Source organism: Phascolarctos cinereus, unplaced genomic scaffold (assembly GCF_003287225.1).
Source record: "Phascolarctos cinereus isolate Bilbo 61053 unplaced genomic scaffold, phaCin_HiC Scaffold_726;HRSCAF=1367, whole genome shotgun sequence".
NCBI classification, from domain to species: domain Eukaryota; kingdom Metazoa; phylum Chordata; class Mammalia; order Diprotodontia; family Phascolarctidae; genus Phascolarctos; species Phascolarctos cinereus.
The window spans coordinates 424,770,647-424,781,491 of NW_027556098.1; the positions used below are offsets into that span (position 1 = coordinate 424,770,647).

The following is a 10,845-nucleotide window of genomic DNA, read 5'->3' on the forward strand; positions in this document are numbered from 1 at the left end:
CTTGACGCTTACTAGCTGTGTGACCCTGGGCAAATCACTTAGCCCCATTTACCCCCCCCCCAAAAAAAAAAAGAATGAGTGCTGAGAAACGTCTGTTGGATTTGGTAACTCGGAAATCATTGGTTACTTTGGAGAGAGCATTGTGGTAGAATGATGAGGTCAGAAACCAGATCTTAAGGAGCTGAGAGGAAGGGGGGGGGCCTGATTGTAGACGAGACGACAGCAAAGATGGAGGGAGCGAGTGAGGGTTTCCAGGACTGGGGAGATGGGGCCATGTTTATGGGCAGCAGGGTTGTGGTTTGCCCTTCCTTCTCGAAGAGGACCAGGACATTGGGAAGGTGACGCCATGACTCACAAGTGAATTGGATTAAATGAGGGAGGCCTGGGCAAAGGCTCTCATGTTTATATTTTCACAGTTCCCTAGTGTTCCCTACTGCAACGGAAATGCAGCATGGAGTCCAAACTGAAGAAACAGACGCTAGGTCGTCACAGACCCCTGTTGGCAGATAACAAATCCACATGGTCAAAGAGCTTCCCAGGAGAGGGTGGTTTGGGCTGACCACCCACACAGGAAGGAAAGACGGGAAGAAGAGGGTCCGCTGAAGGGTGGATGTGGTAGATGGAGCTGCCTGCAGGATGTATCTGGGAAAGACGATACAAACTGAGCTCAATCAGGCCCAGAATTCACCTGAGAGGGCCAGGTCTTGCCGACTTTGATGGGGCTGCAAAGCGCCCTTAATGACCCCAGACTTCTTTAAGAACAAAGCCCCATCTTTTTAATGCTAATACCAACGTACGATGCCTTCATGCAACACAGTAGAACACAAGTCAGGCTGCACCAATGTTCTAGTGTATTCAGTCACCCCAGAAGGGATGGGTACCTGCTTTGTTTCTGGACCTTTGTTATCACAAAAGGCTCAGCTATAACTATTTTGAATATGAATGATGGGGGCCTTTCTGTCTGTCTTTCTTTGACCCCTTTGGAGCACATGCCCAGCAGCAGGATCTCTGGGTCAAAGGACACGGACAATCTGGTGTTACGGTCACCCTTTTAAAACAAGCATTTTTTAAGATTTCCTTGTATCCATTTGTTTGGTTTTGGCTGTTGCCCCTCATTGAGAAGGCCACCACCTGGCGCAGGCGCACATGCGGAGCTGTACAATGTATACCCTCAAAGATCCGCTCGTTCTCTGGAGAGCATCTTCCTTTACAGGTCCTTTGTAGTTGATTTGGGTATTTGTAATACTCAGAACAGCTCAGTCACTCAAGTGACTCTCTGAACAACCCTATTGCTACTGTAGACAACGTTCTCCTGGTTCTGCTCCTTTCACTCTGCTTTATTTCATGAATGTCTTTCCATGTCTTTCTAAAACCACCCTGCTTATCGTTTCTTACAGCACAATGGTATCCGTGTGTGGGAGACTGTATCGTCTGCTTCTGGGCAGCTAGGTGACGCTGCAGTGGATAGAATGGCAGGCCTAGAGTAGGGAAGACATCTTCCCGAGCTCAAATCCGTCCTCGGACACTCACTAGCTGTGTGACCCCAAACAAGTCACTTAACCCTGTTTGCCTCAGTTTCTTCATCTCTATATTGAGCTGGAGAAGGAAGCAGCAAACTTTGCCAAGAAAACCCCAAGTGGACAGCCATATACTTCTAAAGTGGCCACACAGAGTGACCACAGTGACCTTGCTTCATGGTATTGAGGAACCCCAGTGATAAATAGAGCGGATCGTATTTTTAGGACTTGGGTTTTTACGTCAACAGGCACGTATTAAGCACTGACTGAGTGCCGCACACTGTTCACTAGGGGCTAGGAAGAGCAACAGCGACTGGTCCTGTGGTTTCATTGGCACAGGGAAATCTCAGGTGAGGAAACTCTCTCTACCAATAAAGGTTGGCACCCCCTCTAGAACCTATAGATTTAGAGTCATTTGGAGCACTGAGGAGGGTCCAAAGGTAGGACTTTTAACTCAGGCCTTCCTGACTCGGAGCTGGGAGGTCAGCTATGTCCACTCCATGATGCCATCCCTTTATGTCTACATACAATAGAACAAAAGGTGACTTTGGGCAGAGGCATGAACACCTGGATGTTGAGAGAGGCGTCACGGCTGAGGCAGCATTGGAGCAGAGCGTGGAAGGAAGCTAGGGATTCCAGGCATGAGGAACAGCCTGCACAGACATGGGAGAGGGGGTCGCGTGGGAAGAACAGGGAGATGGCGACAGCAGCTGGGCTAGAGTGCGTGAACAGGAGGGACGCACGATAAGCCTGATCACGGACGTTCGATGTCCCACAGCCATCTGTGCTGGGTCCCAAGTGCTGTCAGGAGCCACTGGAGATCATGGAAGGGGAAAGGAAGGGGGTGCCTGCATTGATATAAACGCTAGAGGCCCTGTGCCGAGCACTTCGCAAATGTTGTCCCATTTAATGATAACACGTATAGGGTGTTTGCTACGTGCCAGGCGCGGAGCTGAGCACTCACTTCACAATTATTTCATTTAATAATATTAATAATAATAACTAACACATATAGAGTGCTTGCCACGTGCCAGGCATTGTGCTAAGTGCTTCACAATTATCTCATATGATTTTCCCAACCCTGGGAGGTAGGCACTATCATTATCCCCATTTTACATACCAGGAAATGGAGGCAAACAAAGGCTAAGTGACTTGCCCAGGGCCATACAGCTAGGAAACATCTGGAGCCAGATTTGAACTCAGTCTTGCTGACTCCAGGCCCAGCACCGTCTCCACTGCACCAACAGCTGCCTGCCGAGCTGTCAGCTCATATGGTCAGAACTGCGTTTTAGAAGTATCGCTTTGCATCTTTGTGGAGGATGAGCCTTGAGGAGAAAGCAAGAGGAGGTCATGGCAGCGGTCCAGGCGGACAGTGCCCAGGACCCAAGCCAGAGTGGAGGCTGTGAGTGGAACAGCTGCTAGGGACGGGGCACCAAAGGTTTGAGGATTCCTTCGTGATTGCCAGAATGCCAGGGCCCTGGACACAAACGAGGAAGCTGGTTGGAGGGGGGAACTGGGGGGAAAGATAAGTATTTTTATTTCTTAAAATCTCTCCACTGTCTTTGCTCGTATTGCTTCTGGCTTCTCCGAAGATTTTCTCTTCAAAGCAGCTGTGTGTTAAACCATCACAAAAGAATATTTCATTTTTGAAAGTTAGACAATAACATATTTAAAACAATTAAACCTAAATTTAATTGTTGAACATTTCAACTGATTATCTACAACCAACAATTATTAGAATTGCAGAAGGGTCTTTTTGGAAACTAGATTATATTGCACTCAGTAAAATGTATGACTAACGCATCTCACAGCATCTTGCTCTTCTACCCCAACGCTGTTGAGCTTCAAGCTTACACGCTCCACATTGCAATGTGGGGAGCAGCTTGGCGACCCAGCTTCTCTGGCTCACGCACCTGTGCTCACCGACCACGACAATCACCCAACAGTGTCCAGTCTGACCTCATTTGCACAAGTCCTGTCAATCAGTGCTTCATTCAGGGTGAGTCAGAGCAGAATTCTCTAAGGTTGTCTTGTATTTGAGGTTGTCACACTTGAAAACCTCCATCGATCTTGGCCGCTGGAGCACACAAATCGTCTCTTACTGCTCCCACCCTTCACGACCCCATTGGGATTTCCTTGGCAGAGATACTGGAGTGTCGGTACACTTCATTTGACAGATGAGGAAACTGAGGCAAACAGGATTGGGTCACACAGCTAGCATGAGGCCAGACTTGAACTCGGAACGATGAGTCCCCTTGACTCCAGGCCCTGTGCTCTGTCCACTCTGCCACTGACTCCCCCTCCCCCACAGGTTTTCCCAAACCCCAACTTAAATGGACTTCTTGCTCCAGGCTGGCCCCTTGGACACAATGGAATCACACTGCCCTCTGCCGGCGAGGCTTAGGAAAACCCGACCCTAACGTCCCTTGCTCTCAGGCTCCGGACCAAGATCATCTGTTAAGTGGGCAGGCTGGACTTGCCAGGGTCTAACGTCCCTCTGCCATCACCATCCATCACACACCTGCCAACGTCCATCTGCGGAGGAACCGCCCCCTCACAAGCCACCCACCCCATGTCGTCTCCACTCCTGACACAGGCAAGGCCCCGGCCCCCGCAGGAATGGCAGTGCAGGGGGTGAGCACGGAGCTGGGATGACCCTCAAGAGATCCTCAGGCCCTTGTCCAAGACCACAGGAAGGCAGAAGCAACCTAAGGCTTGCCTGCAGGTCTTCGTTCCTCCACCAGGTTGGCGGGGCTCCTCTTCCAGCGTGGACCCTCCCAGCCACCATCCTCATATGGCCCAGGTTCTATAGTTCTTCCCAGCCCCAGCACCTCCCTTCTGGGCTGGACATGGCATCCTGGGCCTGGGGTTCCCACTTTGGGCTCCTTTCTAATTCGGACAGAGTCCACTCTTGAGCTCAACTTGGCCCAGATAGCCTCCCTTCTAGGGTCAAAAAACGTGTTTCAAGTATTTCTGTCCACATTACAAAACACACCTAAGTTAAAAAGGAACAGGCTGAACTGTTTGCAAAACAATTTATTTTCTTTAACAGTAACGGCGCCAATCCCCTTTGGACTCACTACAGCAATGGCTACGCTGGTGAGCTGGCTGGGCAGCCGGCCGAGCTTCCTGCCTCTGTAGCGCTCGGTTTTCAAAGGTCCCACGACGGGCACTCCTCAACACCCCTTCTCCAAGTGTTCTCAGTCATTACTAAGGCTTTATCTCTTCCTACAGGGGTGGGTCAAATGTTTGTTTTGTTCAAATATCTGCCAGCTTGTCACAAGAGAAAACAAACCCGGCCCATCTGCGTAGAGACAACTGCAGTTAAGGCCTGCAAGTCCCACAGCCCTCAGAAGTGGCAGCAAACCAGCCTCTGGGCCTCCTCACCCTATGGGCACCAGATGCACCGTCACCCACTGCAGGGGAGGGCGGGCAGGCTTCCCCACCCTGGGGTGGGCTTTAGGGGATGATGGCACAGTGCCTCCACGACTGACCTTTCTTTCTGCCTCCCTACCCTGAGCTCCACAAGTCTGCAGAGGGGCAATAACGGCATGGGGAACAGCCATTCTCTGGCCCAGAGCCGGGGCCCCTCAGACCCCTGGGAGTCAAAGGCCCAGGGGGCACCGAGTGTCTTCACACAAGTCAGAGCCCAGTGCTGGCATCATTGGGGTACCAGTGCTCCCTAACCCAGACCCCCCAGCCCTGCTCAACTGAGATTTTGCCAAGAAGAGGCTTCTGGGATACAGAATGAAATGGAAGCTAGATTTTCAACTGACACCTGCCCCCCAAACAAGGCGTTTTTGCCCAACTGAGGCATGAAGTGAGGGACTGAGAGGGTTCAGAATCCAGTGACTCTACTGCCTTCTTGTTCCCTAACGGGGACTCCCTCCACATCCCCAGGCAGAGGGTAAGTGGGCACCCTGGGACCACCAGGTCCCTCCTGGCTCTGAGGGTTCCAGAACATGAGCAGAGCCAGCCCTGGACTGCACCAGGGCTCAGGACAGCTGCAATCCCAGAGAGCCGAGAGACAGAGACAGAGAGAGAGACAGAGAGACAGAGAGAGACAGAGAGACAGAGAAAGACAGAGAGGGAGAGAGACAGACAGACACAGAGAGAGTGTGTGTGTGTGTGTAGGGGGGGCAGGGGAGCCCCAAGACAGAAATCCAGAACCACCTGGAGCCCCACATCCCACAGACGGAAAGGAGCCGGAGGCCCTGAAGAAGAGCACGGCCCCAGAGGAGGCAGGGCTCCTGAAGGCCTCGATCAGCATAGATACACCAGGGAGGCCAGGACTTGGGGGGGGGGGAGCAAAAGGAGACAGGTTTGGGTTGCGGCCAAGGCGGGAATTGGTGGAGTCTGGCGTGACTGACTGTGTAGCTGTGGCAAGGGGTTGGTCTTTCTTTTTAATCCGGTAGAAGGGAGAGAAAAACAAATGAAAAGATGTAACTTAAAAAAAGAAAAGAGTGTGAGACATTGTCACAGAAGGACCCATGCACTGAAGACAGACCCAGGGAGGGGGCTGTGCCAGACACCCCCAGATCAGGAGCAGGAAGATGGGCTGGGGGAAGCGGGGTGAAGGTTCTTACCAGAGGGGGTGGGGGAGCGGCTCAGAGGGCTCGCTGGAACCTCTGTAACAGAAATGGGGGGCAGGGGGTGAGAGGCAGAACTGGAGCTGTGCAGATGGGGGCAGGCCTTCCTTCTGAGAGCCAGGACCCCTCAGCCCCCAGGAGTCAAAGCCTGGGGGGCACAGTGTTTATTGTCAGGGGACTCAGCCCAGTGCGAGCATCATGGGAGGCCGGCTTTCTGGTCTGGCACCCCTGCCCATGTGGGGCACCCTGGGACCGAGGGTCCCACACCCTCAGTGATGTCCCACTGCCCTTCTGGCCCCAACGACCCCCCTGCACCCCAGCCTTCCCCAGAGGTCGGGGTGGTTTAAAGGGCTTGGTCTGGACCATCCCAGTTACCTGGAGCTGGGACCCAGCACCCACTCTGTGGGTGGCTTGCCCCCTCCCCACATAATGAGCCTGTTTCTTTATGTTCTAATGAGGGAGGGAGGTGAGGCTCAGGTGGTCTAACCTGGGACTTGGGAAGGGGACTTCCATTGGGGAAGGGGCCCTTCACTGTCCTGGTGAGGCCCCCAAAGACTCAGAGGCAGAAGCAGGAAGGGGGCTTCGACCTCACCCAGTGGGCTCGTCACTTGTGTTCCTCAGGACCTTGGGCACGTGAGGGGGTGCCCCCTCCCCACCCTGCCCCTTATGCTGGCCTGCAGCCTCCACCTCCCATTTCAGACTTACCTGGGGCAGGTGGTGTGAGGGTATGCGCCGTCCACCATCACTTGGGCAGGGCAAAGATGGGAGAGGGCTGCTGGGGGCACCACTGGGACACAGAGCGTCAGGCCTGGAATCTGGAAGACCCGAACTCTAATCCAGCCTCAGACATTCCCTAGCTTCGTGACTTGAGACAATCACTTCTTCCCTGCCTGCCTCAGTCTCCTCATCTGTAAAATGGAGATGATAATAGCACCCACCTCCCAAGGCTGTTCTAAGGATCACGAGACAGTATTGGCAGAGTGCTTAGTGGAATGCCTGGCACGCAGTAGGCGTTCTATAAATGTTTGTTACTCGAAACAGCGCAGCCACCGACAATGACACGTGTGCAAGGTGATTCCCGTGTATGTCTCTACGTGTGTCTGTGTGACAGCTGGGACCAGAGAGGAAGGGAGGCGGGTCTGGGCAGAGCAGAGTGGTCAGTGACAGGAATAGACACCCCCCACCTGCATGCCCCAGCACACACAACCCCCCAACACACTCACGGTCATGCACATGCTCCCCACTTGTACATACTTACACATACATCATACATACATATACTCCCTGCTCACACATACAAACACCACCATACCTCACACACACACACACACACACACACACACACACACACACACACAGAGCTGGAGACACTCTCACCCACAAAGACCAGAAACAGGCACATGCAGGGAGGGTGAGGGTGAGAGCAAGTCCAGACCGTGATACTTGAAGATGGCTGAGGGCAGACTCGGGGCTGTAGACAGGGACCACTTGGGGTGGGGCCCCTCAGGCTGCCCAGGTGAGCTCAGCTCTCCCTTACACACCTTGGAATGGGGCAAGGGGGACCCTCGGCCAGGGCCACGTACTCTGTGTATCCCCACTCTGAGCTCAGGTCCGCTCCACAGGCCCTGGCAACCAAACCCCAGGGAGAGGACGATGGGTTCGGGGGCATCTCTGAAGGGCAGCTCAAGGAAAGTGTGACCAGCTGGGGGGGGGTGGTATCGGACTTCCAGACTCAGGACTGGGGGTACCCCCTCAACCCTGCTCTCCCCTCAGAAGCCTAGGCTTCAATTGGTCACAGGTCCTGCCCTGCCCTTGGAAAGTCTTCGCACCCAAGACCCTCAGGGGGCACTTGGTCTGTCCTTCAGAGGGAGTCAGCGCCCTGTGCTGGCATCATCGGGGTGCCCGGGCGGTTACCATGCCCCTGACACATCTGGGGCCCCGCACACCCGTTTCACAGGAGGGGTCCAAGTCAGACTTCCAGTGACAGACTCACCTCTGCCCCTTACAGACAGCATCCTCTCCAGACGGTCACCTCGCCCTCTGACCCTAAGACCAGGGTGTCTGCAGGGCAGAAAGGAGAGGACAAGAAGGTTGGGGCGGAGCAGAACTGAAGGGGAAGGATGGGGGGAGGCCAGAGCCGAGGCCCCTCAGACCCCTGGGAGTCAAGGCCAGGGGGCACCACGTCTGTCTTCATCAGAGTCAGCGCCCAGTGCTGGCATCATTGGGGTCTGGGCCTGCACCTCCCCAGGGGGGGAGGGGGGGTCTGGGAGACAGAACGGAGGCTCCATCAGCTTATACTTAAGTGAGACCCCCCACAGGGCCTCTTGTGGGGGGAGTCCATGGTCTGGAGCCGACCCCCGGGGCTGACCTCCAAAGGTTCCCACCCCCCACCCAGCTCGAGCAGGGCGCCCCCGCAGGGATCCCCAAGTCGGGGCTGCCCCCCCCAACAGCCCCACTCTCTGAAAGGTCTGAGGGTCCCGTTCCCCCTCCTGACCCACGGGGGTGGGGACTCTCACCAGAGGGGCGCCAGGTCTATGCCGGAGCACCACGGGAAGCCGATTCTGACCCCCACACGCAGGGCCCCCTCTGCGGGGGGGGCGGGGGCTGGGCAGAATCACAGACTGAGAGCTGCGAGGGAGCAGCAAGAGGGGGAAACCGAGGCCCGGCCCTGGCGCCCGGCAGGCGCTTACTAAATGTTTGCAGACCGCCGGATCCGCCCTCTCCCGACCCCCTCCTCAGGGGGGTCCGAAGCCTCGGGCCTTAAAGAAAGAGGCGAGTCTGGGGGCCCCCGGCACCCCTCCCCCCCACCTGCGCGCCCCTCCCCCCGCCACGTGCTTCCCCCCACTCACACGGCCTCCGTGGGAGCCGACCAGCCGCTCACGTGTCTTGGCTCCCCTCACCATGGCGGTGCGGCCCCCCTCCCCTCCGCGGGGCGCGCGTCGACTCACCGGCCGAGCACAAGCCCACGTGGGGAGGGGGGAGCAGCCCATGTCCGCGGAGCCGCCAGCCCAAGCGGCCGCCGCGCCTGCGTACTGAGAGAATGACTGCGGCGGGGCTTCCGGTCATGCGCAGGAGGCGGAGGAGGAGGGACCGTCGGGGGGCCGGGACAAGGGGGATTGACAGGAGGAAGGGCGGGGTCTCATTCCTCGGAGCCGCCCTAGGGGGCCCGAGACCCAGCAGAGATCCAGGCTCAGAGGCGGTGCGGAGACTGCTCAGAGACGGCCGGAGGCTCGGGCCAGAGATCCCTGGGTATCCTATGGAGACAGCCAAAGACCCTCTTCAGGGCTATCTCCCCAGCTCTCCCCTGATGGGGGGACTCTTCCTGCTCTGGAGGTTCTGGGGCGAGGGGCTCCTCTCCTCTCCCCAGGTTCTCAGGCCCCCTCCCCCTGCTGGACCTCCTCCTCCCTCTCTGACCGCTTCTCCTCTGTGTCCAGCCCATGCCCTCTAGCCGTGGATGTCCCTCAGGGCTCTGTCCGGGGCCCTCTTCTCCCTCCATCCCCCTTCCGTTGGCGACCTCATTGACTCCCGTGGATTTAAGGACCATTTCTACGCCGTGGATTCTCAAATCTGCTCTTCTTGCCCCACTCGTTCTCCTGACTTCTGATCTGATCTCTCCAACTGCCCTTCAGACATCTCTCTATGTCCAGTTGTTGTTCAGTCGTATTCAACTCTTGGGGACCCCATTTGAGGGTTTCTTAACAGAGATACTGGAGTGGGTGGCTCGCCATTCCCTTCTCCAACTCCTTTTACAGATGAGGAAACTGAGGCAGACAGGACCACACAACTAGTAAGTGTCTGAGGTCAGATTTTAACTCAGGAGAGCCTTCCTAACTCCAGATGCTCTATCTACTGCCCCATCTGGCGTCTTAAATTCCATGTGTACAAAACAGAACTCTTCATCTTTCCCCCTAAGCCCTGCCCATCCATTACAATAGAGGGCTCCGCCCTCCCAGGCCCTCAGTCTCCCAACGGAGGAGTCATCCTGGACTCCTCACTACCCTCATACCCCTCCTCCCATCCAATATGGTGCCAAGGACTGTAGATTTCATCTGTGTGACATCCCTCTGACATGCCCCCTTCTCTCCTGCGATGCTGCCACGGCTCTGGTGCAGACTCTCAGCACTTCACATCTCTAGAGGGGAGGGGGTCTGCTTGCCTCAAAGGATTCTCCTACAGCCCAGCCCAACTGCATCGCTGTACCCCAACTCCTACTGAGTAGCCTGCAGTGACTCCCTGTCACTTTCAGGATCAGATACAAAATGCCCTTCAGACTGACTGCTCCTCCCTTCCCAGTCTTCTTATGCCTTACTCCTCACCACGTACACTTCAATTCAGTGACAGCGGCCTCTTGGCTATTCCACAAACAAGACCCTCCGTCTCTGGGCTCCACGCCTGGAGAGCTCTCTCCTCATCTCCACCTCCCAGCCTCCCTGCTTGCATTGAGGCCCAGCTAAAACCCCATCTTCTACAGAATCCTCTGCTGTTCCTTTCTCTGTTATCTCTGATTTATCCCATCTAAAGTTTGTCCATACAACATTGTTTGCATGCTGTCTCCCCATTAGACTGGGAGCTCCTTGAGGGCAGGAACTATCTTTTGCCTTTCTTTGTACCGGCAGTGCTTAAAATAGCATCTGATACATAGTAGGTGCTTAATAAATGCTTATTGACTGACTGACTGGAGAGCTGCCTGGACACAGCCAGAGACCACACAGAAACCCTTATATGTGAACCCTTAAATA

General features: G+C 55.3%; 1 long non-coding RNA gene and 3 other non-coding genes across 9 annotated transcripts; all 4 read right to left on the bottom strand.

Moving 5' to 3' along the window:
- Nucleotides 1-4,538: 4,538 nt before the first annotated feature.
- LOC110197915 (uncharacterized) lies at nt 4,539-9,151 on the bottom strand. 6 transcript variants are annotated; one of them, XR_002321598.2, is made up of 7 exons: nt 8,956-9,151; nt 8,623-8,774; nt 8,100-8,167; nt 7,648-7,731; nt 6,812-7,014; nt 6,104-6,145; nt 4,539-4,745 (listed from the first exon to the last, which is right to left on the bottom strand). It is a non-coding gene; the product is annotated as an uncharacterized LOC110197915 (long non-coding RNA). The 6 variants fall into 6 exon arrangements; XR_002321596.2 differs by lacking the exon at nt 8,623-8,774; XR_002321594.2 differs by lacking the exon at nt 7,648-7,731.
- On the bottom strand, nt 5,101-5,190 carry LOC144454681 (small nucleolar RNA SNORD88). The gene has a single exon (XR_013483191.1). It is a non-coding gene; the product is annotated as a small nucleolar RNA SNORD88 (small nucleolar RNA).
- Nucleotides 6,227-6,314, bottom strand: LOC144454683 (small nucleolar RNA SNORD88). Its single transcript, XR_013483193.1, has one exon. It is a non-coding gene; the product is annotated as a small nucleolar RNA SNORD88 (small nucleolar RNA).
- Nucleotides 8,247-8,336, bottom strand: LOC144454682 (small nucleolar RNA SNORD88). Its single transcript, XR_013483192.1, has one exon. It is a non-coding gene; the product is annotated as a small nucleolar RNA SNORD88 (small nucleolar RNA).
- Nucleotides 9,152-10,845: the final 1,694 nt, after the last annotated feature.